At 36.3% G+C, this 23,035-nt stretch overlaps 1 pseudogene; it reads left to right on the top strand.

Annotated features, from left to right (window-relative positions):
* LOC122347988 overlaps positions 1–22,389 on the top strand; it is a 62,455-nt pseudogene extending 40,066 nt beyond the window's left edge.
* Positions 22,390–23,035: the final 646 nt, after the last annotated feature.

Genomic DNA, 23,035 nt, shown 5'->3' on the forward strand with positions numbered 1-23,035 from the left:
CCAGAGAGGAGCGTGTAACCACGGACTCCGCCCCATACCTAGACCCTTCCCCTGGAAAACTACCCGACCTGCACTTCCCCTGCAGCACAGACAAGGACACAGGTTCTCCTGTTTATTTTGGACACTTTTTTCCCTGGACACTTTATTTTGTATATTTTTGTTAATAAAAAAGCCTTTCGAGGCCTGACACCACACTCACTGTGTCTGTCGATTTGGCTCCTCCCGCCACAATCTTGCAGAATAGTGGTCAGGTCACTATGTTATGCTGGTGGAGGAAAGCATTTCCTGACTCACTCCAGAGACACCCCAAAGTGGCTCAATAATTTCTTTCATGCCTATCAAACCACTCTGTTGCCAGTCATGCTGTGTGTATTGGTGCATCATCATCCTGATACATAGCACCACCTTACGATACAATGTTCATGCACATGGTCCTCAGAATGTTTGGCTATAGCAGCCCAGCCATGTATATTTACCCTATGGAGCTCCCAATGGACAGTTTTGGTGGAAACAGGAGAGTTGAAGTGCATATTTAATTCTGCAGTGAGTTGGGCAGCTGTGGTTTTATGTTATTTGGATACAAATTCCCTTTCAGACAGCTTCCTCTTGCATCCCCAGTTAATCCTTTTAGATGTGGTTAATCCTTTTTTGGTGGCATGCTGATATTAGCCTGGATACCATGGCTCTTGATACATCCAAAAAGTCTTGCTGTCTGGGTCACAGATGCGCCAGCAAGACATGAACCAACAGTTTGTTCTCTTTTAAACACTAGTGATTTAAAAAACCAACATTGGCTGCCAGAAATCACGTATACCCACCTTTGATTGGACACACCATTGCAACAAAAAACACTTGTCAGTTTCAACAAAGGTGCTATCTTCTAAGTTATTCGTCAGATCCAGACATGAACACCTGGAAAAGCTAAAATGTTAATATCCTGCCTCATGTTCATCTTTTTTATATCAAACCCAAATAATTTCAGCCTACAGCAAAAATAAATGAAATACTATGGAGAAAAGTGTGAATGTTTGTGATTTGTATAAAATCTTTTTTCAGATATCTTAAAGTTTTGGTTGATTGTATTACTTATTGTGAAAACATTTGACAGGGTTGTGTGTATTGTTTTGCAATTGGTATGGAATTTGTTTGAGAACCACCGTGTTAACTGTTTTGAGAACAGGGACCTGGTTTTGGACAAATGTGTCAAATCGTTTGAGAAAAACTGTAAAATCATAAAATTCTGATCACTTGTTATCATATAACACAGGGCTGTCAACCTAATTGGTTAAGGTTATAAGCTGTGCAATTATTTACAACAAACACACAGTACCTGGTCTAAAACTATTAGTAGGGAGAAATGTAATTCGTGAGAGCTGTTGAGAGACATACAGACTGATACATAAACAAGCTTAACTCCGTCATCAGTTATTCCTTATACAAAAGATGATTTATTGTGTTTTCAGAGTATGTATTAGGCCTGCATGTCTACAGGAGAGAGTAAGGGTTATTTCAAATCAATTATATCACAGGTAAGTGTAAAATACTAGGTCACGAGTCTCATATTCTAAAAGAATGAACTCCAAGTAATATTACCAAGCTGTGCGTTTAAGCATGCTTTAATGTTTGAGTTTATAGCATTTTAATATTTACCACTGCTTAATTCTCTTTCAACAGGGTGACAGAGGTGAACGGGGTGAAAGGTAAAATATTTCCCCTCAGTTATCTAATCATGTTTTTCTGTAGTGTTTTGTTTTTGCAATTTTGGGATTTATAGGCTCTGCGATGTTAGTTCTTAACTATAGGCTTTGTTGTAGTAAGACTAGCCTGTTAATCATTATCAGGCCAATAATTCTTTTTAAATAATTATTAATCAATATATCATTTGTTATTGTTAATAGCCTAATTCCATTAACCACTGACTAAATATTGGGGGTGGGGAGCTAGTTTTGGTTATTGGGTAGGGTTATATTCTGCCAAAACTCTACCCCAGAACAATACAATGTTATGTTCAAAGGCTGCATTTAAAGTAAAACTTTGAAAAGGTTGAAGTGTTCACTTGAACTCAGCATCTGCTTTCTTGGCAGATGGTAGACAACTGTGAACAAGGAACAGTTTTCAATTTATTAGAACTTGTGAAGTATCTCAAGATGAAATCTGAATCTTTTTCTGAAATAGTAAATTGGTGGAAAATGCAATCAGGCTAGGTATTAGATAGCTTGTGTGAAATCTGAACAAAGGAAGGAGTGCTCTGCAACTTCTCATCTGTCATACTGGATGAATGTGAGTAAAAAGAGCAAATGCAAGGACTGAAGACAAAGGGAATTTTAATTATAGTGTAGCAATTATACATTTACTCTAATTTTATGCACTGTGATGTGTGTCTTAAAGATCCTTTCTTAAATGAGTTTCACAGTGGCATAGCACGCACAACATAGGAATAGAAGTTTAGGCTTCTTGTCAGAAACACTTTATTCTCAATGAAAGTTAATTAATTTCAAGGATGGTAACCTGGTACTGCTCAAAGGCACAGTGTTAATACAGCTGTTTAATGTGCAATGGCCTTTACTTTTATGCCTTGGATCACTACTAGGATTATATCTTGATGCTGTTGGCAGACATATCCTCAACCACAGGTTTACCAACATTTAGACCAATAGCTCATTTTAGACCAAATTTGGACTTAATGTGTCAAACACCAGATAGTTTCTAATAAATCAAATTTAGTAAAAGTAGACTCAAACCCAATATAGACTTATGTGTATCCAGACTTTCGTATGCAGCCTAAAATGGCTGGAATTACACAAAGACAGGACAAAGTGTTTTATCACCACTGCCACTTCATTACAAATATTGCCGTTTTACTTAGGCTACAATAAAATTTAATTTTCGAATCTTCAAATCCCCTACAGTTGATGTATTAGATGAGCACTATTACGACAACAATAACAAAAACACAGCATAGGAAGGACAGAAATCCTTTATGGGTTAATGCGTTCAAAGTGTAGTATTTGCCCCATTACTTGTACATATATGACAGTATAGACTATTACAATCTGGCAGACATAGGTTTCAAGGTTGCAAACTTTCAAAGTGTACCTGCCATGAAGTTTATTTATTTGCATGCTATCCTTGGAACTGTTAGATGAATTTTGACATTCTGGAAAAACTACAAAACTGTGTAAAGGTACAGATGGCGTGATGATGTTATATGCTTACAGTTACAAAAAAGCATGGAATTTAGTAATAGGAGTAGCATGCTAAGCTAACATAACCTGAGCGTCCTTGAAATCGTGTTCTAGGGATAGACACATCCAATACCCATCATTCCACCTCCAGCCGCTAGCTCCTGTTTTAAATAGTATATGAACTTTTAACCAGAGACAATTTTTATATGCAATTTTACATTTTACTATACAACATGATGAGGCAACACTGCTTGTTCAGTATGTATTAAAATAATAAAACTTTGCTTTTTCTGCCAGGGAGACATGGGAGAGGAGGGCCAAAGGTGACCCTGGAGAGAAGAGTCAGCCTAAATTATTTATGCTACTCATAGGACTCATTCTGCACTGTGAAATTATTATAGTTCCTAACTGCATTATTAAATGAAAAACTAAATTTAGCAAATTTGGTTAAATTTGGTTAAAAAAATAATTTTATTTATATTCTATAAGTTTTGCATTTTATAGTGATAGTAATATAATGGGTAAAGGAATAAGCTCAACCAAAAAAAAATATTTACTAACAATTATCCATCAGGCCATCAAAGATGTAGATGAGCTTGTTTCCTCATTAGAACAGATATGTAAAAATGTGGTATTTCATCACTTGTTTACCAATGGATTCTCTGCGATGAATATGTGCTGTCAGAATTAGAGTTCGAACAGCAATCTATCTATAAGTCAATAAATCAATCAATAAATTCATAAGAAGAAGAACAATGATAATACATTTGACTCCAGGTTACTGGACTGTACCATTAGTAAGTCAGCACATGCACATGCAGGGCCTCGCTTGAACACAGAAAGAGGACATGATAGAAGTTGCTTGAGAAACATTTCCACCCATACATAATGGGCTTTTTATCCAAAGAGTAAAATTTGAGTTTCTCCACCCCAAAATGGAAATTTTACATTAATATGTGATTATTATATACCCCCCATATTGTTCGAACCCGTAAAAGCTTATACACACATGTATATCCTTGTAAGCATATGCTGTTTGCATTAAGTCCAAAATGATGCTATGGTGAAGCAGAGAGACAAACTGAAATTAAGTGTTTTGTTGCTCATGAAAAAGTATTCGTTTCTTTGTAATGTTACTGTTAAATCACTGATGTCAGATGTTGATTGTGTTAATTACATTACTATCTATGGGAGAGGTCAGAGATGCATCAAAATATCTTAATTTGTGTTCGAATACGAACAAAGCTTTTATTACGTGGGGTAAATTTTTAGATTAATTTTTATTATGCATTCTTACATTTAAGATTTTTCTCTTTATTTTTACACATTTAATTAAACTTTAGTCCAAAATATTCAGCTAAATTACAAGCCATTTTGAATATTTAGCTGGTTTGCTTTGTGTGTATGTGATTGGATGGCATTAAATGCATATCTGAGTATTGTAGGCAGCTTGTTTTTGTCGGGTACCATGTGTTCTGTGACCCACTTTAGTTAATTGTCTTAGCGTTTTAGTGATTTCCCGTTTGTATTTAAGTTCTAGTTTGATCCTGCGTATTCGTCGGTTCTCGTCTTTAATGTACGTGTGGTTTTTGTCCTGTCTGCCTGCCTGTAAAGATATTGTTTATTCCGTTCTGAGAAGATTAAAGCTTTTACTTTACCTTATGCTCGTTGCGCGCTCTGCTGTTAACCACACCCATGACAGCAGCGCGCTTACGACAATGCCTTGGTGTTATGTATAGAAATATTTAACTGGGTGTGTAATTAGTGACTTGCCACTAAAATCAGATCTCAAGAGGTGAGAAAATCCTGTTTGGGTCAAAGCATAACATAAATAAATCTCTTTAATTAAATTTCAAAAAGCTTTTTGGTTTCGGTGCTATGGGCAGCAGTACAGTCTCACGGCAGTTCCCTGCAATCTTAAGGTTGCAGCCCTCGTACGAAGAGCGGTTGCGGTTCAAGGACTGGCATTTTCACACTACAGAACCTCTTCTTCACTCATCGTGGGTCTCAGTGTGCTTTTACATTAGAAATCACACATTTCAAGTCAAAATTACCACGGTGCTGCATAAATATAAGCATAAACATACAGATATAAAACCTACACCACCGTTTAACCCTGACTTTATGCATCCCAGAAGTAGTTGACTTCAATTACTGCAGTTGATTTAGTTGCCTTTAGTTTAAAATGTGCGGTATTGCAGTTCAGTCAGTCTATAAACTGTGCAAGCAGTTTTCTTTATAATAAAAATCTGACCTTCATGCTGACAACATCACTATTGCATTACAGGTCCTCTGTAACCAGATCCTGGATAATAATGACTGTGACTGTGTCATTTTTATATTTTCTTTATGAGGCTTCTCCTCTGCTTCTCCTCCTTTTCAGAAAACATAAATAAGCGGTCTCACATCGAGAAGCAATCTGTCAGTGCCCGCTCCCCATTTCTTGGTTTTATTATGAGTATTAAAAATGATCGAAACCTTGTGTGTATTTGTTCAAATTTTTATGAGACCGAATAAGCCACGTTCAATCATTACATTTCATATCATGCTGCAGTACTTCTGAAAAACAAATGAAATACCGATAACAGCAGCAAAGAAAGCAGTTTTCTTTTTGCTGACAAAACAGAAGTGGTATTGGCTGTAATGGGTTTTGTAAGTCATTAGTCTACATGGCATTTCATGCTTGCAAACTGGTGGCTTCTGTAATGGAATAACATAAGGCCTGGAGACATAACTTAATCAGAACCATATGTGATAAATTGTTACCAATATAAATCTCTGCCAATATTTGACAGGTGCACAACAGAATGCGCTTTGATGTATTGTTCTTTTAACTTTATACTGATCTCTAAAGTAGAAACAAATATGCCTTTGGGCCAGACAGTTCAATTTGATATTCTTTCTTGGCATGGCTTACTCATCCATTCATTGTGTACTAATAATATTCATAGAAAAGGCAAAACCGTGAAGGTGCTGATTAGGGCAGAGCAGAAATAGTTTACTGACATCTAGCTATAACTGTTATGTAGTTCATTGCTGTAAAAAATGCAGGAATTAAAGCTTGCATTATAATGATGACTATAAAAGCCAGGGCATTCTTTCCTCAGCTGCCTCTTAGCTCAGAATTCAGCAGCAGGCAGTGGGCCTAGCTGCTCTTTCCCACAGAACCAATCATCTTCCATCGACTGGTCCCCAAGGCGTCCACCTACTACCTAATTAATGTTATTAAGCTTTAATTTTATTTCTGCTGTTGCAGGGAAACCAAAGAAAACATGAATTATTTGATTATTTGGTGCTTAATAGCAGAAAAAAGACAAAAGCACAATGCACTTATTAGCGGTGACCACTTTAAAACTTCATTTTTGTCTGATGTCTGATCAGAAAGTATGAGGCTAAAACTTGCTAAAATAAAGCAGAAGACAAAAGATGGAGAGCTTTCTCATTGCTTGTCTTTCTCAAGGAGATTGAAAGCGGTGTTTTCCAGATATTGTTCCTTTGGGGAAATGTTGCGCTTTGAAGCGGGAAGACATTTTCAGATCTTCTGCCGCACCTGTGCATCCGCTGCGCCAGCTCTCTCACCCAGACTGAACTCAACCATCCCACTGTTTTGAATGTCAATGATCTGCTCTGCACTGGCACACATCTGTTTAATGTGACACAGATGGCGCGCGGCGTGTTTGTGTGCGGTATAAGTAAACAATTAGACTAGCATATTTTATGATATTTTTCAGGTTGCCTTGATTTGATATATGATGCTGGCATAAATCCTTGAGTTTCACTGAATCTCTGTTTGACAAATGAAATGAAATGATGGTACTTAACTGTTAGTACTTAAACATTAGCTTACAAGACATATTAAGCTGATTACTATCATCATTAGAAGCTCATTGCCAGTGATATTTAACTTCATTAACGCAACGGAATGTGGAGGTTTAAATAGTGCGTGGAAATGTGGGCATAATAACATCAAGGTACTAACTGATGTCTATTAATACAGAAGCTAGCCTTAAATGAACTTGCTCCATGATGCTCATGACCTCGCTACAAAATTCCTACCAGGCATTATACCAAATCAGTTCTAAAGCTAACCACAGGCATTTCTAAACTGTCTTCCATGTCAGCTCCAGGAAAGTGGATTCCTGCACTCGTTAAAATCCACGATTGTTATATATTTTGAAGTTTACTTAAAACAGTTGCTGCAGCAAGATTTCACTATGAAAGTTTTTACATTAAGCATCATCATTACTCCAGCATCTCTATTCCCATTAAACTGCAACATAAAATGCAACTAAATAAGCCCGCTGAGCAAGATGATCACATAATCTGGTGTTTGGATAGCAGTACAGCTATTTTATGCACCGGTTTAAGGCTTTAGCATGCTCAGCAGCCATATGATTTCCACAATTTCTCCCCACGTGGAATAGGAAGATACTATACTTTCAAAAGACTCAGTTTAATGAAATGTATTTACCATGATTTTTATATCTCTCACAGGGTGATGCCGGATCCTCTGCTGCTGGAATCAAGGTAAGACAGAATCTTTAAGTCTGTGTTTTTAATAAATCCTACTTGTTATCTTTCATTTAGTATGTGCAGATGAGCCCTTATTAGAATTCTTCTTACTACAGGGTGAGCCTGGTGAGCCAGGGCGCGGAGGACAAAAGGTAAAATTGCAAAGCTCATATTGTACTCCAAGCCATTGAGTATACACTTATGAAACAAGTGACCTAATGACAGATTATTTATTAATGGAGAACACTGATAATTTATTAGTCCTCCGTAGTGAAAATCAAGTTCTTAATGTTATTTATTTGCCCCTGTGGTGTTTTTAAAATGCTTTTAGACGAACCATGTGCTAATCTATAAATCAACGCCGATGCTCAGTATACCCAAAGGCAATAACCAATCACGTCAAGGGATCCTATTATTAGCATATAATTAACAGTTCTGTAAAGCAGGGCGCTAGTGAGGAGTCATCACTAATATGTAGAAACAAGGGTGTAGAGTTACATTCATGCTAAATTATATAAATATATTAAAAAATGTGTAATTTAGATGAGTTTTAAGGGACAGCATTTTTGACTGCAGGAGACTTTAATAAAACATGTTGTCATTAATGATTAACCAAATTCTTTGCACCTTATGGCTGAAGTGTTTTTTAGCAAGGACAACTTTATAGCCCATGAGCTGAGAACACACTTTATTTCCATCTGATAAAAAGTATAAATATAGCCCATGGCATTACAGTTTGTCTACTTTGTATTTTTTCTTTGTGCGTTTGCATCACACTTTATTACTTTTTCTTGTTTTGTACAGTAAAACACTGTTAGGCTTCTCTGAATAATTAATCTACTCCAAATTCAGTATGAGACCCAAGAGATCAGTTTGAGTTCCACTCTCACAGAAATGTTTAACATATTTACAGCACATAAAGAAAATCTTGTGAATGCTTACAATCCTCCTGTCTACAGTCTGGGATCTACTTGACCTCAACATTTGAGCACTACTCCTACCCACTTATTTATTTCAGCAGAGTATGTATGACTAACTGTGAAATGACTTGATCTGTTATGTAAAAATTGTACTTTTGTACATCTCATGGGTGTACTAATATACTTATATGCAGTAATATAATAATACATTTCATGGCCTAATGGGATCCATATTATCCATATTATCTGTCCAAATGATAGATAAGCAAAACCTTCAGATATAATTGTTCAGCACTTACATGGCAGTAACATTAATTTGAAAAGTATGGTGGAAATGATCCAACGACAACACCAATAGATAGCCAATGTGTCTTAGCTTTAACTAGATGGTTTTCACTTGAGTAAGTGAACCAGGGCCAATCTTTTGATACTGTGGCTTTAGAGGAAACCAATTGTGGTTGAGCTCAGTTTCCAGGCTCATCGCCAGAAGTGGTGGCTTGGTTTGGCTGTAATTTGTTGCACTTTTTCTACATAGGGTGAGCCAGGACTTCCAGGGCTGCCTGGACTCCCCGGGATTAAGGTAATTGTGTCTTCATAAATTTAAAACCTCTGATTCCGCCCATCCCCCATATCCAGCAACCAATAAGAGTTGTTGAAATGTGACTACATAGCGTCAGTGTATCCTTCATATTAGTCTGTTTGACATGGTTTCGTTTAGTTTTAAGCAGAATGTGCCTTATATTGGTTTATCCAAATGCACATTATTGGGAATCATCGGTTGTAAAATAATTAGGAAATGACGCATCAGTGAATCAGATTTGCCCAGATTAAACCTAGCATTAAACCTAGATTAAATTTTGCACAGTTTATCCTAGTATTCTTATAAATACCCAGGCTTGTGTTATGATTTTTCAAACAGAATCCACAACAGTGAAACAGTGCATTAACATCCTGAGTGTGTCGAATCATACAGAGCACTCTTCCAGAGATTTCACCACTTTGCATAATGTAATGGAACAATATTTTCTTTCCTTCTGAACTGAAAATGAAAAGCCAATTGCAGATGTTCAGGATCCAAACTGTCTAAAAAATGCTATAGATAATATATATATATATATATATATTAGATTTTTGATTTTTTTATTCATGAGAAAGTGAGTGGAAAACCACTGGAGCAAAGAGAAAAAAAGTTAGCAATTTAAAGAATGCTCCAATAGGCATGATCTAATGCTTGTTGCTGTTTTGGTTTGTTTGCCTGTATACTTTTGTAAGCTTACAACCTGCTGGCCTTGTAAAAATCCCTCCTGGTTTATATAACCCTGTTTTCACTTAGAGGCTGGAGGTACTGAATGCTAACATTGTGCAAATGTGATGCTCTCATGGTCTTTTTAAGGTTTCTGAAATTGAGACCCATGCGCTCATAGTGTTCATTGATTGAATGTTAGAATGTTTTTCATTAACTGGCTCTGAAAACATCAAGAAGTTCTCACTCCCGACTAGTCACATATTGACTTTTGGTCAGGAACCCTTTGTCATTGCTTTTTTTTTTTTTGTGCGAGGTACCCTTTAGTGTCACTTTTTCACACGCAGGGTCCTCCTTGCTGCGTGCATTTGTGCAAAAATGTATATTATAATTTTATATACATTTATAGTTTCGTTTATAGTATAGTTTATAGCACAAACCTACCTAAACCTACCCACGTTTGAACAATATAAAACACACACCCTAACAGGCAAATAAAAAAAAACTGACCATAAACAAGCAGTATAAAAGCATTGCAAACAAGCTATGTTGCATTCCGAGTCTTCTGAAACCATACAATGTCTTTATGTGAAGTAACACATACGGTTTTAATCGCTGAAAATGATCCGCTCCATTAATGCGCTCACAAGAGCCAATAGCATTTCACAACCGAGGCTGGAGTAAGGCTTTTTCTGGCTGCCTTTATATGTATTTGTGTGTGTTTGCACACTCTGGTGTAAACAAGACCAACACTCAGGACGAAACAAATAAAGTAAGGGACAATTCTAGTCAACCAATCAACATCCTCCAGTGAGCTTAGCTCCAAGCTTTTGCTGTAGTGGTTAAGTCTAGTTTTCTATTTTTGGTTTTGGTTTGACTTCTGTCAATGGAAATGGACTTAACTGCTCAGTAGAAACAAGCCATTTAAGTACATGAATACTTTTTGAATAAATTATGACTGTAGTATGACTGTAGTCTGTTATATCTTGTGTTTTATTGACAGATTGTAGGTTTAGGGGTTGGGTTATGTGCTCATAAATGTTTAAATAGTGTAATATAAATAAAACAGTTGTGACTGTTTATATTGAACTCAAACATGTATGCAATAATGGCAGTATTATTACTCAATATAATATTTAATCTTGACAATAACATTCCCAGTACCAGTTGCGTTGGCATATTAATGCCAAGGGTTTCTGGTTCAAAGCAATGGAAGACCCTGCATATCGAAAAATGGTCCTAAATGGTGGTCAAACGTGACTACAAGCAGTCCTGACAAAGAGTTAGTATGTGACAAGTTGGGAATGAGAATGTGTTAAAAATATCAATTCCTCCTTTAAAGTGTAGTACCACTGTACCACAAATGCTTTTACATTCGAATTTTTTTGTTGTTGTTTTGTCTACAGTATTCCATCTTTTTATTTGGAGTCCTAGTAATTGACAGAGAGTTACATTGCTGTTTCTTCTTTATGCAGGGTGAACCTGGATTCTATGGTCCTCAAGGTGAGCCTGGACTTCCAGGCCTGCCAGGAACTAAGGTGTGTTTGTAACAGCTAGTGATGATCTGTCTGTCTGTCTGTCTATCTACCTGTCTATATAGTGATCACAGTGATAGCTCTGTTAAGGACTGAAAGGTGAACAAACAACAAATGACTAAAAAAAGTTAGTACAGTCTACTGAGAGAAAAGCTTAATTTATATAAGTAAGATTTATGGAAGAAACAATGCAGTGAGGCACTTATGAAAAAAATCTAATCAATGACTTTCAAGATACAGCATGTGCTGCCCTACTGCCCTCTACAGGATATTTTGAAGAAATACCCACACGTGAAGAAAAGAGTGGTTTAATTCAGCTAGATTTAATTCAATTAGCTTTAAAAACATATATAAATAAATAATCAATTTTTAAAATACTTTTCCATCTATGCTAACATGTACTTTTGGTACTTCTGCTGTAATAAAATATTGAAAATCATCAATATGATGTACTTTATTATTATTATTATTATAATTACTATGCAAAATTATGTTAATATATATCAAAATGTAAATCATGTTAACATTTATTGAGGACAAAGTTTACCGTTTACAGTGGTCTCCTGGTTGACAACCACTGATGTAATCACTTTTGTAATATAAAAATGTGTACCCTTTAAACTGTTTTTTTTACATCAATGAATAAAACATTTTGTAGGGAGAGAGAGGAGAACAAGGACCGCCTGGCAAGGGTGAACGTGGTGAGACGGGTCCAGCAGGGCACAAGGTAAGATGAACAGTATATAGGTGCGGAGGTCGTCATTAGTCAAGTTTCAATGTCACAATAAGCAGATAATATCCAGTATGCCATACAGCTATGTATACACTTTTCACTTAAATCACACATTGTTTTCCAGAAACAGATATTGTTTAATCTGAATCAAGCTCGTCCATGACCCTACAGAGAATAAACAGTTTGACAAATAGCTGTATGGATATGTTTTTAAAATAAGAAAGAAGATTTTCTTATTTTCTCAGGAAAGTATTTCTTTTGAATGAGATTTAGACAACGGTTAGTATTTTTTCTTTTATTTTTTTATCTTTTAACAAACATCAGTACTGCAGTTAGTTGTGTTTATGTTGTGGGTAATTTCTGCAAGAGTTCTTTCCTCAGTCTAGATAAATTAAAAAAAAAAATAAGTGTAAGTGTTCAAATAAACAATGTCTGATTTTTGAAGACTAAGTCTTAAAATGTTATATGGTGTAATTCTCAAGAGGGGGAAAAAAAAGACATTTATTTGTTTTTGCACCAGTAACATGGCCCATAATTAATCCGATTACACACACAATTGGTGTTTTATTATGTTCCCTCTGAATGTGTTGATGATAATTCTCTCTGTTTTCAAATAATTATAAGGGAGAGCAGGGGGAACCAGGAACACCAGGCCCGAAAGGTTCAAAGGTCAGTCTTTGTGCATTAAAAGCTAAAACAATTAAATAATAAAGTTAAGGTATTCAAACAAATAAAAATTCCTACATATTAATAAAGCAAAGAGACAATATTATGAGTATTTAAATATAATATTGGTCAATTACAGGGGGATTTAGGAGACAAAGGTGATGTAGGCCCAACAGGATCACAAGTAAGTGAAGTCTAAAATTCTTTTTTGGTACATTAGCTTTATTCTTACAGCATTTCATTGCTCTGTTGCATGAACCTGTTTTTGTTTAGTTTTTTTTTTAATTTGCTAATGGTTGCACTTGACTGAATGAAACCAGAACGGTCAGGTTTTATTGATTGTTCACAAATCTAGGGCATAATGTTGTAAAACAGCTGGTGAATAAGCAGACAGTAACAAGATACACTGACACCTCACGGACGATTTCGTTCAAAGTCTTGAGCAAACAACGGGCAAAACAGTCTTAGTTGGAAAACCGGTTTGTATAATTTGTTCAGCGCTCTGCATGCACTGAATTGTTTGAAGCAGTTTCTCTCTTACGCAGTCATAACAGGAAAGAGCGTGGAGAGTATAAATAGCATTGAATGAGCCTACAGTAGATTGAAAGCAAATCTACAAATGTATCTTATTGTTTGGCAGACAACTATACATGTGTTTGTACTTTACTTAAAAGTTAAAGTTTTTGGATGCTCTACCCACCTCTAAATAAGCTTTAAAATACAAAATTTGTCCCGGGATAGTTTAATATTCCATGTCTCTAGTGTTTTATATATATATATATATATATATATATATATATATATATATATATATATATATTTACATACTAAGTGAATATGCTGTGTTTGTTCAGGGGCCACCTGGAGACAAAGGTGACCAGGGTACAACTGAAATCATAGACTACAATGGAAACATCCAAGAGGCTCTTCAGGTTAGTGCAATCATAACCTATTCATCACCTTTCATTGGATGTCATATTTCTGAGCTGTAATGAGCTGCACAAGTCAAGACAGCTTTCATATCTCAAGCCAAAGCGCTCAATAGCGCTGGTCAAGTAATTGAGAAGAATCAGTAGTAAGGATTGGCATAAAACTGCATGAAAGACTGTTCACGCTGAATCAACTTTTAGATAATTCAAAGACACACCCAACAATGCATAGATAATGTTCTACAGTAGTGGTTCATGTGGGGCATGAAAATTAATGGTCAGACAGAAAGGTTGGTCTGATACATAACTGTAATCTTATCTTTTACCTTCCCTCTTTCCTGACCGACTACAGAAGATAACTACTATTACAGTTACGGTAATTCACCTCTGTTTTGTCTGTGTGTTTTATATGTGCTGTACTTTTGATCAGTATGAACCTCTATAAAAGTGTCTACCGTAATTCTGATAATTCTCTTACAGGTGTCTTGTGAAACACTGCGTTGCTGTACTAATATTTGTTAACATTTGTTTTGTTTGACTTAAGCTAAAGACTTCATTTTGTAACAAGGATCAAAGTGTGGAAAAGTTTTTGTCTCTTTCTCAGCTATCTATATTCAGAGTGCTCAGATTAAACCTGTCCAGATTGATCTTGTTATCACATAAATGAGAAATGACAAGTATATAACAAAAAATGTGTGAGAAATGTGTCCCTTGTGTGCTTTGCCATTAAGTTTTACAAAACAAACACATAAATGATGAAATAAATATTTGGTGCATATATTTTCATATTATCATTTATCTTATGTTCTTCTTTTTGTGACTTAGGGTCCCCCTGGGCCTCCTGGACCAGTTGGACCAAAGGGGATAAAGGTAACAACTTAAAGGGGTCAAATGATGCTATTTTAAAAATTATTATTTTGTGTATTGGGTGTAACAGAATATGTTGACATGCTTTGATTTTAATTTCAAATACTGTATATTATTGTAGTTCCTCTATGCCCCTCCTCTCTCAAGCTTAGTCTGCTTTGATTGGCCAGCTGATACAGTGCATTATAATTGGCCGAACACCGCAAGCTCACATCAGAAATGTAATGTAACTATTCAGATCCTATACATGCACAAACAACTACATAAAACACATTAAAGAAAAAATCCCATCATATGACCCCTTTAATCTATTAGCAATGTGACCATAAACTTTGTGAAGTCAAATGCTAATGTGATTGCAGTTCGTTTCAGCCTTTACATACGTTTTTGTTGTTGTTGTTGTTTTTCACAGGGTGGCCAGGGTGTTCCTGGACTTCCTGGCCTGGATGGTGAAAGGGTACGAGGATTAAAATGTTCTAGCTTCTGTTTTGTCGCGTGACCCATTTCTGTTTTCTGTTGCGTAAACACATTTTAAGTTGTTGTTAAATCCTATGTAACAATTAATATAATGCACGTTCCACAATACATGTTCTTAGGGTCACAAAGGTTCAAAAGGGGACATGGGAATCCCGGGAATATCCGGAGAAAAAGGATCAATGGGTCTTCCTGGGTTACAGGTAGAATGATCCAGAAATGTAATTTGTTGATGCTTGTGGTCTTCACATAATGTACTATACGTGATACTGTTTAAGTCTCGGTAATGCATCCACAGGGTGTGAATGGTCTGAAAGGAGACAAAGGAGATACTGGTTTGCCTGGCCCTCAGGGACCCTCGGTAAGTAAAGCCAGCAAAATGTGAATTAAGAATGAAACTTGAGGGAAAAACACCAGTGTGAAGGGAAGATTTTATGACGTGAGTGCAGGTACATCTGCAGGAGAAAAGGCTTAAAGGAGATGAGATGGAATAGAATCAAGTGGACAAGTAGGATGACTGGAAAGGATGAGTTTAGAGACTTTGCCTCAGAGAGTGGGAGAGAAGTATATGAATGAGTATATGTTTCCTAGTAAGATGTGTTTAACATAATTGTGCAGTGAAACATCCAACAATACAGATAAGCTGAAGGCTCTATAGTGTATCAGAAGTGCCACAGGTTCATCGCTTCCATGCCAAGTATTAAGTGCATAAATGAATATACTTTAAAGAACTTCTGTTTTGCAAATCCTTAGTAAATATTATAATTTTTTGACATACTGGATTTTTGACTTTCATGAGCTGTAAGTTGTAATCATCAAAATGAAGAAAAAAAAAAACATTTAAAATTAATTATCCAGAATTAAATTTAAAAAAAATGCATTTCTAAAAGTTCTAAATTGATTTATACTTTAATGAGTCAAATAGGTATTTGACTCCTATAAATTGACCCCGATCCCCTTTTGTTTTAATAATCAATGGGAGGAGCTCTCAGAGGCAGCGCTCGTAATTTCCCTTTTTACAGAAGCAAAAGCTGCTGCAGTGTTCGTTGCTTGCTACAAAGAAATACTGGGGCACACTTTGGATGCAGGCATGAAAACCTGCTGATCTGGCAAGAGCATGAGAGAAAGGGGAGGACCCGCCTCTCAAGCCTCAGCCAGATTAAGTGTGACTTCAACAAGGGTAAAACAGTTCCTTAATGTATCTTTGGCATCAACTCAACTCACTTTGGATGAAGAGGAATGCTGTCTATGAACCCAACAACATCATGAAAATATGGATCTCAAAATAATATAGTAAATTTTGGAAAGGGTTCAAATATGCAGAAGATGCTGGACAACCAAAGAATGACACGAACAACAACAGGCAGTTGAATATCACATGACCAAGGAACAAGGATGTATCACAAAATATAAAAAGAATGGATAATCCAGGAAACGTCACACATTATTAAGATTCAAGAGTACATAAACTTTCCAGTGAATTATTTTTAATAATTTAGGTATTAGTTTGTCTTTATGTAGTATATGTAAACATTTGTTATGTGCAATAGCTTATCCATCATTTCAATCATTTTTATTTATATAGCGCTTTTAACAACACAGGTTGCATCAAAGCACTGTACAGTATAATGTAGAAGAGTACAATGACAGGGATGTATAATGACGAGAGTGACCAATTTCTTATTAAATGCAGAGACGGTCTCTGTAATCAATTCGACGTTAAATCACTAGAAGTTAAGTGTCCCCAACCAAGCAAGCTAGAGGCGACAGCGGCAAGGAAACAAAACCCCATGCATACAGAATGGAGAAAAAAAAACCTTGGGAGAAACCAGACTCAGTTCTCCTCTGACCGGACGCCCAGCACTTAACTTCCAGTTCAATTTTAAACACAGCTGTGTCAGATAGAGTAAATGACTTACTGTGTGTGTGTGTGTGTGCGTGTGTGTGCATCAGGATCTGGTGATCTGTCCACGGGGCGCATCTAGGTTTTCTGGTCTCTAATGAACATAATCTCTGTGTGCTGATCCACCATCTAGTCTGGATACAAACTGTGAAAGCAGATTGAGAAAGAGACAGGACTAATATTAGCGTAGATGCCATTCTTTTACGATGATGTCACAAGTACATCGTATTTTAGGAGTAGTGTTCCCGGTTCCAGCAAATCTAAGTAATGCAGCCTAAAAATCCTTTAACGGATTTGAATAATAAAAAGTGTGTTGGTGTGTTATGTGTAGGCTAGGCTAAAAAGATGTGTCTTTAATCTAGATTTAAACTGGCAGAGTGTGTCTGCTTCCCGAACAGAGTTAGGGAGATTGTTCCAGAGTTTAGGTGCTAGACAGGAAAAGGATCTGCCGCCCGCAGTTGATTTTGATATTCTAGGTATTATCAAATGGCCAGAGTTTTGAGAGCATGAGCGAGCGTGCAGGACTATAATGTGATAAGAGCTCGCTCAAGTATTGAGGAGCTAAACCATTCAGGGCTTTATAGGTAATTAATAAGATTTTAAAATCTATCCGATGTTTGATAGGGAGCCAGTGCAGTGTTGACAGAACTGGACTAATGTGATCATACTTCCTAGTTCTAGTAAGGACTCTGGCTGCTGCGTTTTGGACTAGCTTAAGTTTGTTTATCAAGCGTGCAGAACAACCACCCAATAAAGCATTACAATAATCTAACCTCGAGGTCATAAACGAATGAATTAATATTTCTGCATTAGAGGTTGAAAGCATAGGTCATAATTTAGATATATTTTTAAGATGGAAAAACGCAGTTTTACAGATGCTAGAAACATGATTTTCGAAGGAAAGATTGCTGTCAGACAGCACACCTAGGTTCCTAACTGATGATGAAAAATTAACAGAGCAGCCATCAAGTGATAGGCTGTGTTCTAGATTATTATATGTGGGGGTTTTAGGTCCAATTATTAGCACCTCTGTTTTTTCAGAATTTAGCATTAGGAAGTTACTCATCCAGTTTTTTGTATTGACTATGCATTCTGTTAGTTTCTCAATTTGGTGTGTATCACCAGGCTGCGCTGAAATATAGAGCTGAGTATCATCAGCATAGCAGTGAAAGCTCACACCATGACTCCTGATAATATCTCCCAGAGGTAACATGTACAGGTTGAAAAGTAACGGTCCTAGCACTAAGCCTTGAGGAACTCCATATTTCACTTTTGATCGATATGATACCTCCTCATTTAATGCTACAAACTGATGGCGGTCAGATAGATATGATTTAAACCATGCTAAGGTGCTTCCTCTAATGCCAACATAGTTTTCTAGTCTATCCAAGAGAATGTTGTGATCGATAGTATCAAATGCTGCGCTAAGATCTAATAGCACTAATAACGAGATAAAACCACGATCAGATGATAGAAGCAGGTCATTAGTAACTCTAATGAGAGCAGTCTCAGTACTATGGTACGGTCTAAAACCTGATTGGAAATCCTCACAGACACCATTTTTTTCTAAAAAGGAATACAGTTGTGAGGATACTACCTTTTCTAGTATCTTTGACAGAAAAGGGAGATTAGAGATTGGTCTGTAATTTACTAAGTCTTTGGGATCAAGATGTGGTTTCTTAATAAGAGGCTTAACTACAGCCAGTTTGAAGGTTTTGGGAACATATCCTAATGACAATGATGAATTAATAATGTTCAAAATAGGATCTATGACTTCTGGAAGCAAATCTTTTAATAGTTTAGATGAAATAGGGTCTAACATACATGTTGCTGGTTTAGATGATTTAACAAGTTTGTACAAGTCTTCTTCTCCTATAGTGGAGAAAGAGTGTAATTTGTCCTCAGGGGATCTAAAGCTCACTATCTGATGTGAAACTGTAGTTGATGGCTGCATAGTTACAATTTTATCTCTGATGGTATCAATCTTAGAAGTAAAGAAATTCATGAACTCATTGCAGCTATACTCTTGGGGAATATTAGCACCTGTTGACGTTTTATTTTTTTAATTTTTAATTTAGTTACTGTACTGAATAAATACCGGGGGTTGTGTTTGTTTCCTTCTAAAAGGGATGAAAAATAATCAGATCTTGCCATTTTTAATTATTTTCTGTATGACAGGATACTCTCCCGCCAGGCAATACGAAATACTTCTAATTTCTTTTTCTCCACCTGCGCTCCATTTTCTGGGCTGCTCTCTTTAGTGTGCGTGTGTTTTCATTATACTGTGGAGTCAGATTGTTTTTTTATCTTTTTTAAGTGCAAAGGAGCAACTGTATCTAAAGTGCTAGAAAAAAAAAGGTGCATAGTTTCTGTTATATCATCAAGTTTTTGCGTCGTATTGGATGAGCTAAGGAATTGAGATAAGTCAGGAAGATTACTTAGAAAGCTTTCTTTTGTGGTGGAAGTGATGGTTCTACCATACTTGTAATAAGGTGCAGAGTTTACAGTTTTAACTATACAGAGTTCACACAAGACTAGATAGTGATCTGAAATGTCATCACTTTGCTGCAGAACTTCAACCATTTTAACATCCATTCCATGTGACAGTATTAGATCTAGAGTATGATTTATACAATGAGTAGGTCCAGAGACATGTTGTCTAACCTCAACGGAGTTCAGAATGTCTAAGAAAGCTGATCCTAATGTGTCTTTTTCATTATCAACATGGATATTAAAATCGCCAACAATTAAGACTTTATCTGCGGCCAGTGCTAACTCAGTTAGAGTCACTTATTCAGGACAGTACCAAACAAAAAAATAACATGCAATTTTCATGATATATATTTCACTTCAGTTTTCATTTTGTTCAAATTAACAGATTATTGGGGCCCCTGGAGCACCTGGTCCACATGGACCACCTGGCCCTATGGTGAGTTAAAAATGCACAGCTGAAATGGTGTAAAATAGTAACACTTTTTTACTAAAATCTTAATGATTATCTTTTTCTTTCAAGCATAAAACAGTGTGGTTTATTGGTGTTAATATATTACATTACATTAGGAATAATGCACATTTAGCCAGTTATCTCAGAAAAAAATGTCACATGATCACTGCAATTGGCAAGATCACCAGAGAGTGCCTCAACACTAGAGGTGAGAAAGGAGAGATTAAACTCAATCACTAGACTTTTAGACTTTTAATCTTGTCTTCTAGCCTTAGCAATAGGCAGACAGGAAAATGTACTTCCTGAAAGCAGCCGATTGTGATACAACCACCTCAACGGAGATGCCAAAAAATTGGTATGTGAAAGTGGAGCATTAAGAAGAAAGTCCTTGTCCTTTCCTTCCCACTGGCAATTAGGTTGATCACTGCCATTGAAGCATGTGGCAGCAGTGGTTTGCTGCATAATACGTAATTTCAGTTTTGATTGAAAATGAGTTATTTTTGGAACATTCAGGAAGTTTAAAAAACCCAAGAGAAACCAAGGCAGAACACTGTATTCCACCTGTTACTGATCTTTCCCTTTGTTTGGCATGCCATAAATGAGTTATGGCATTCTGCCTTTGTTTAGCCTCTGATAGCAGACTAACGCAGTTAATAACTAAGTTATCAGCAAGAGAGAGAGAGAAAGAGAAGAGAAAGAGAGAGATCATGTGAATTACTTCTGCAAGTCTGTGCGTCTCTCAAAAGTGTTTGGCTAAAGTCTTTAACTTTACTAATAGTGAAACGTTTAGTTCAATTTCTTCTCTAACGACACCATTGTTAACTCAATTATTTTTAAGTTCATGGCTAAAGTTGTCAGGGTAGTACTTTATTTTTGTTTGTGTACTACCCTGGAACATACATGTTGTAACATAATGTACTTACCTGAAGTGTATGTACATGGTAACAAATAAAAAATATGGCTGTACTTAATAGCAGTACATGCATGGTAATTAGTTTGTACATATATTGTTCGTAAGTGTGTGTAATAACACAGAACCTGATTTTGCTGAGTTCGACGTGTTCTTGGATCAACATCTTTGTTGACCCTGGAACAACATTGAGATTAGCCAATCAGATTTGAAGAACCAGTTGTTTTTGTGACGTTTAGGCAATCAGTGTTTGGTGATTGTACAGCAGTGTCATTAATCTATTATTTCCTCTGATTTTAGGCATTAATCATGGGTAAGGTTAGGTTTAGATGTGATATTATCAAGATTACATTTTTAGATTAAAATGATTAAATGTTAGATTAAAATGTTGTTCCAGGGTCAACAAAATATGATGACTCAGGAACACATAGAACTCAACAATATTACATTGCAAGACACATTAAATCATGTGCAAACAACCTATTCTTCTGAGCCTTCAATGACCAAAATTTATTCAAGCAATCTTTTATACCCAACTAAGACATCACAGGATATTTGGTCCAATGGGATTGGAGTTTTTTCACACATGTTTCAGACACATACTATTGGCTGAAGAGATATTTTGCTCAAATGGCATGTTTTTTCCTTTTTTAAGTTTGATTGTGTTTGTATGTAAATGTTATTTAATTATCAATACGATTTGTTATGCCAGTGAATTTCTGTTTGGTGAAAATCTGACAACGAAGTTTAAAGTAAAGTAAAGATATTATTAATGCTGTGTTGTGTTGCAGGGTCCTCATGGATTCCCTGGGCCAAAGGTACATAATTACAGGATGAAGCATATCTGTGTTATTGTTAATATCAATGACGTAATCCCAACTTTCGTATGGAATACTGTCATGTGGTGTTTAAGACATGCTGCAAACTTGCCATCAAATCACCATTTTCAAAGATGAAAGTTATTAGTTAAGCAGTGTCGTTCTGTACATACAGAAGGATGCAAGACTTGCAGCAGGTCTTTTTCAGCACTTAAACTCACACTGTTTGTACTCCTATATCAAAAGTATCTTAGTCTCATTGTAGACTAACAGGTACAATTTATTCAGGAGGATTTAAACCTGTGCTAATTGCCTAGAATTCAAAAGACAAGATCGCTGCCTCCTTAGTAAATGTTACCCAGCATTTCCTGAACTGTCCTCTGCCACTCCTCTCCACTTAGGGGGAACCTGGGTTGCATGGTCTCAAGGGACTGCGAGGGGAACCTGGGCATAAGGGGGACAGAGGACCCCTGGGTCTCCCCGTAAGTACACAACAACCATGCAGCCTGGGATCTTCATATTTCATCCCCACTTATTTTGACTCAACATCATCTAACCATTACCAAATTCACAATTTTCCATTTGTGTGTTTTAATTGTTGTGACTCATGCAGTCAGCCAAGCCTGCTTTGTGTGCTGGATAAATGTCCATTTGTTGGTGTTTGTTACACAGATGTTGACAGTTTTGTTTTTTTGTCAGAGTGACTGTTCATCATGTACTAATATCATTTTTCAAACCTCAACTCATACTTCCGTAAATGCACAGGGAGCATCTGGCTTGGACGGCAAGCCAGGACCCAGGGTGAGTCTAAAGTGGCCACGTTTCACCCCCGCCACGTACCATCCTATATCTTAAAAGATACAGAAATGTGTCACGTGACAGACACATTTATGGTGAAGGGGGAATGTGGTTAGACTCTTTGGTAATGTTTCATTAATGTTAAGCTCTCTGCGACTGTAAGAGATTAAACAACAACAGGAGATGCTCTGTCTTTCTACTGCTGAGTTTGACATTAACACAGCTTTAACACTGACTCATCCATTAACATGCTGTTTATCATGTATGCTCCTCCGTGTATTTATTTGAGACTTGCATGACCAATTACTGCAGATAGTTTGGAGATTAACATAGAAAGCAGAATCTTAAAAAATATATAAATAAATAAATAAAAGCTTATGGTAGCCTGATTTTCCTCATCAACTGTGTTGACACAAGTTTTTATGAAAGCACAAAACTTTATACACTTCTTTATTGACAGGGTATGGACGGACCAATTGGGACACCTGGTCCAGCAGGTCCAAAGGAGATAGAGTAAGGTTTATTATATTTGGTATTCATTTTTATTTGATTTTCTTATGTTAAAGGGTGTATGGTAATTCTATACACTAGATTTGTT

The sequence above is a fragment of the Puntigrus tetrazona genome, chromosome 7 (genome assembly GCF_018831695.1).
Source record: "Puntigrus tetrazona isolate hp1 chromosome 7, ASM1883169v1, whole genome shotgun sequence".
Lineage (NCBI taxonomy): Eukaryota > Metazoa > Chordata > Actinopteri > Cypriniformes > Cyprinidae > Puntigrus > Puntigrus tetrazona.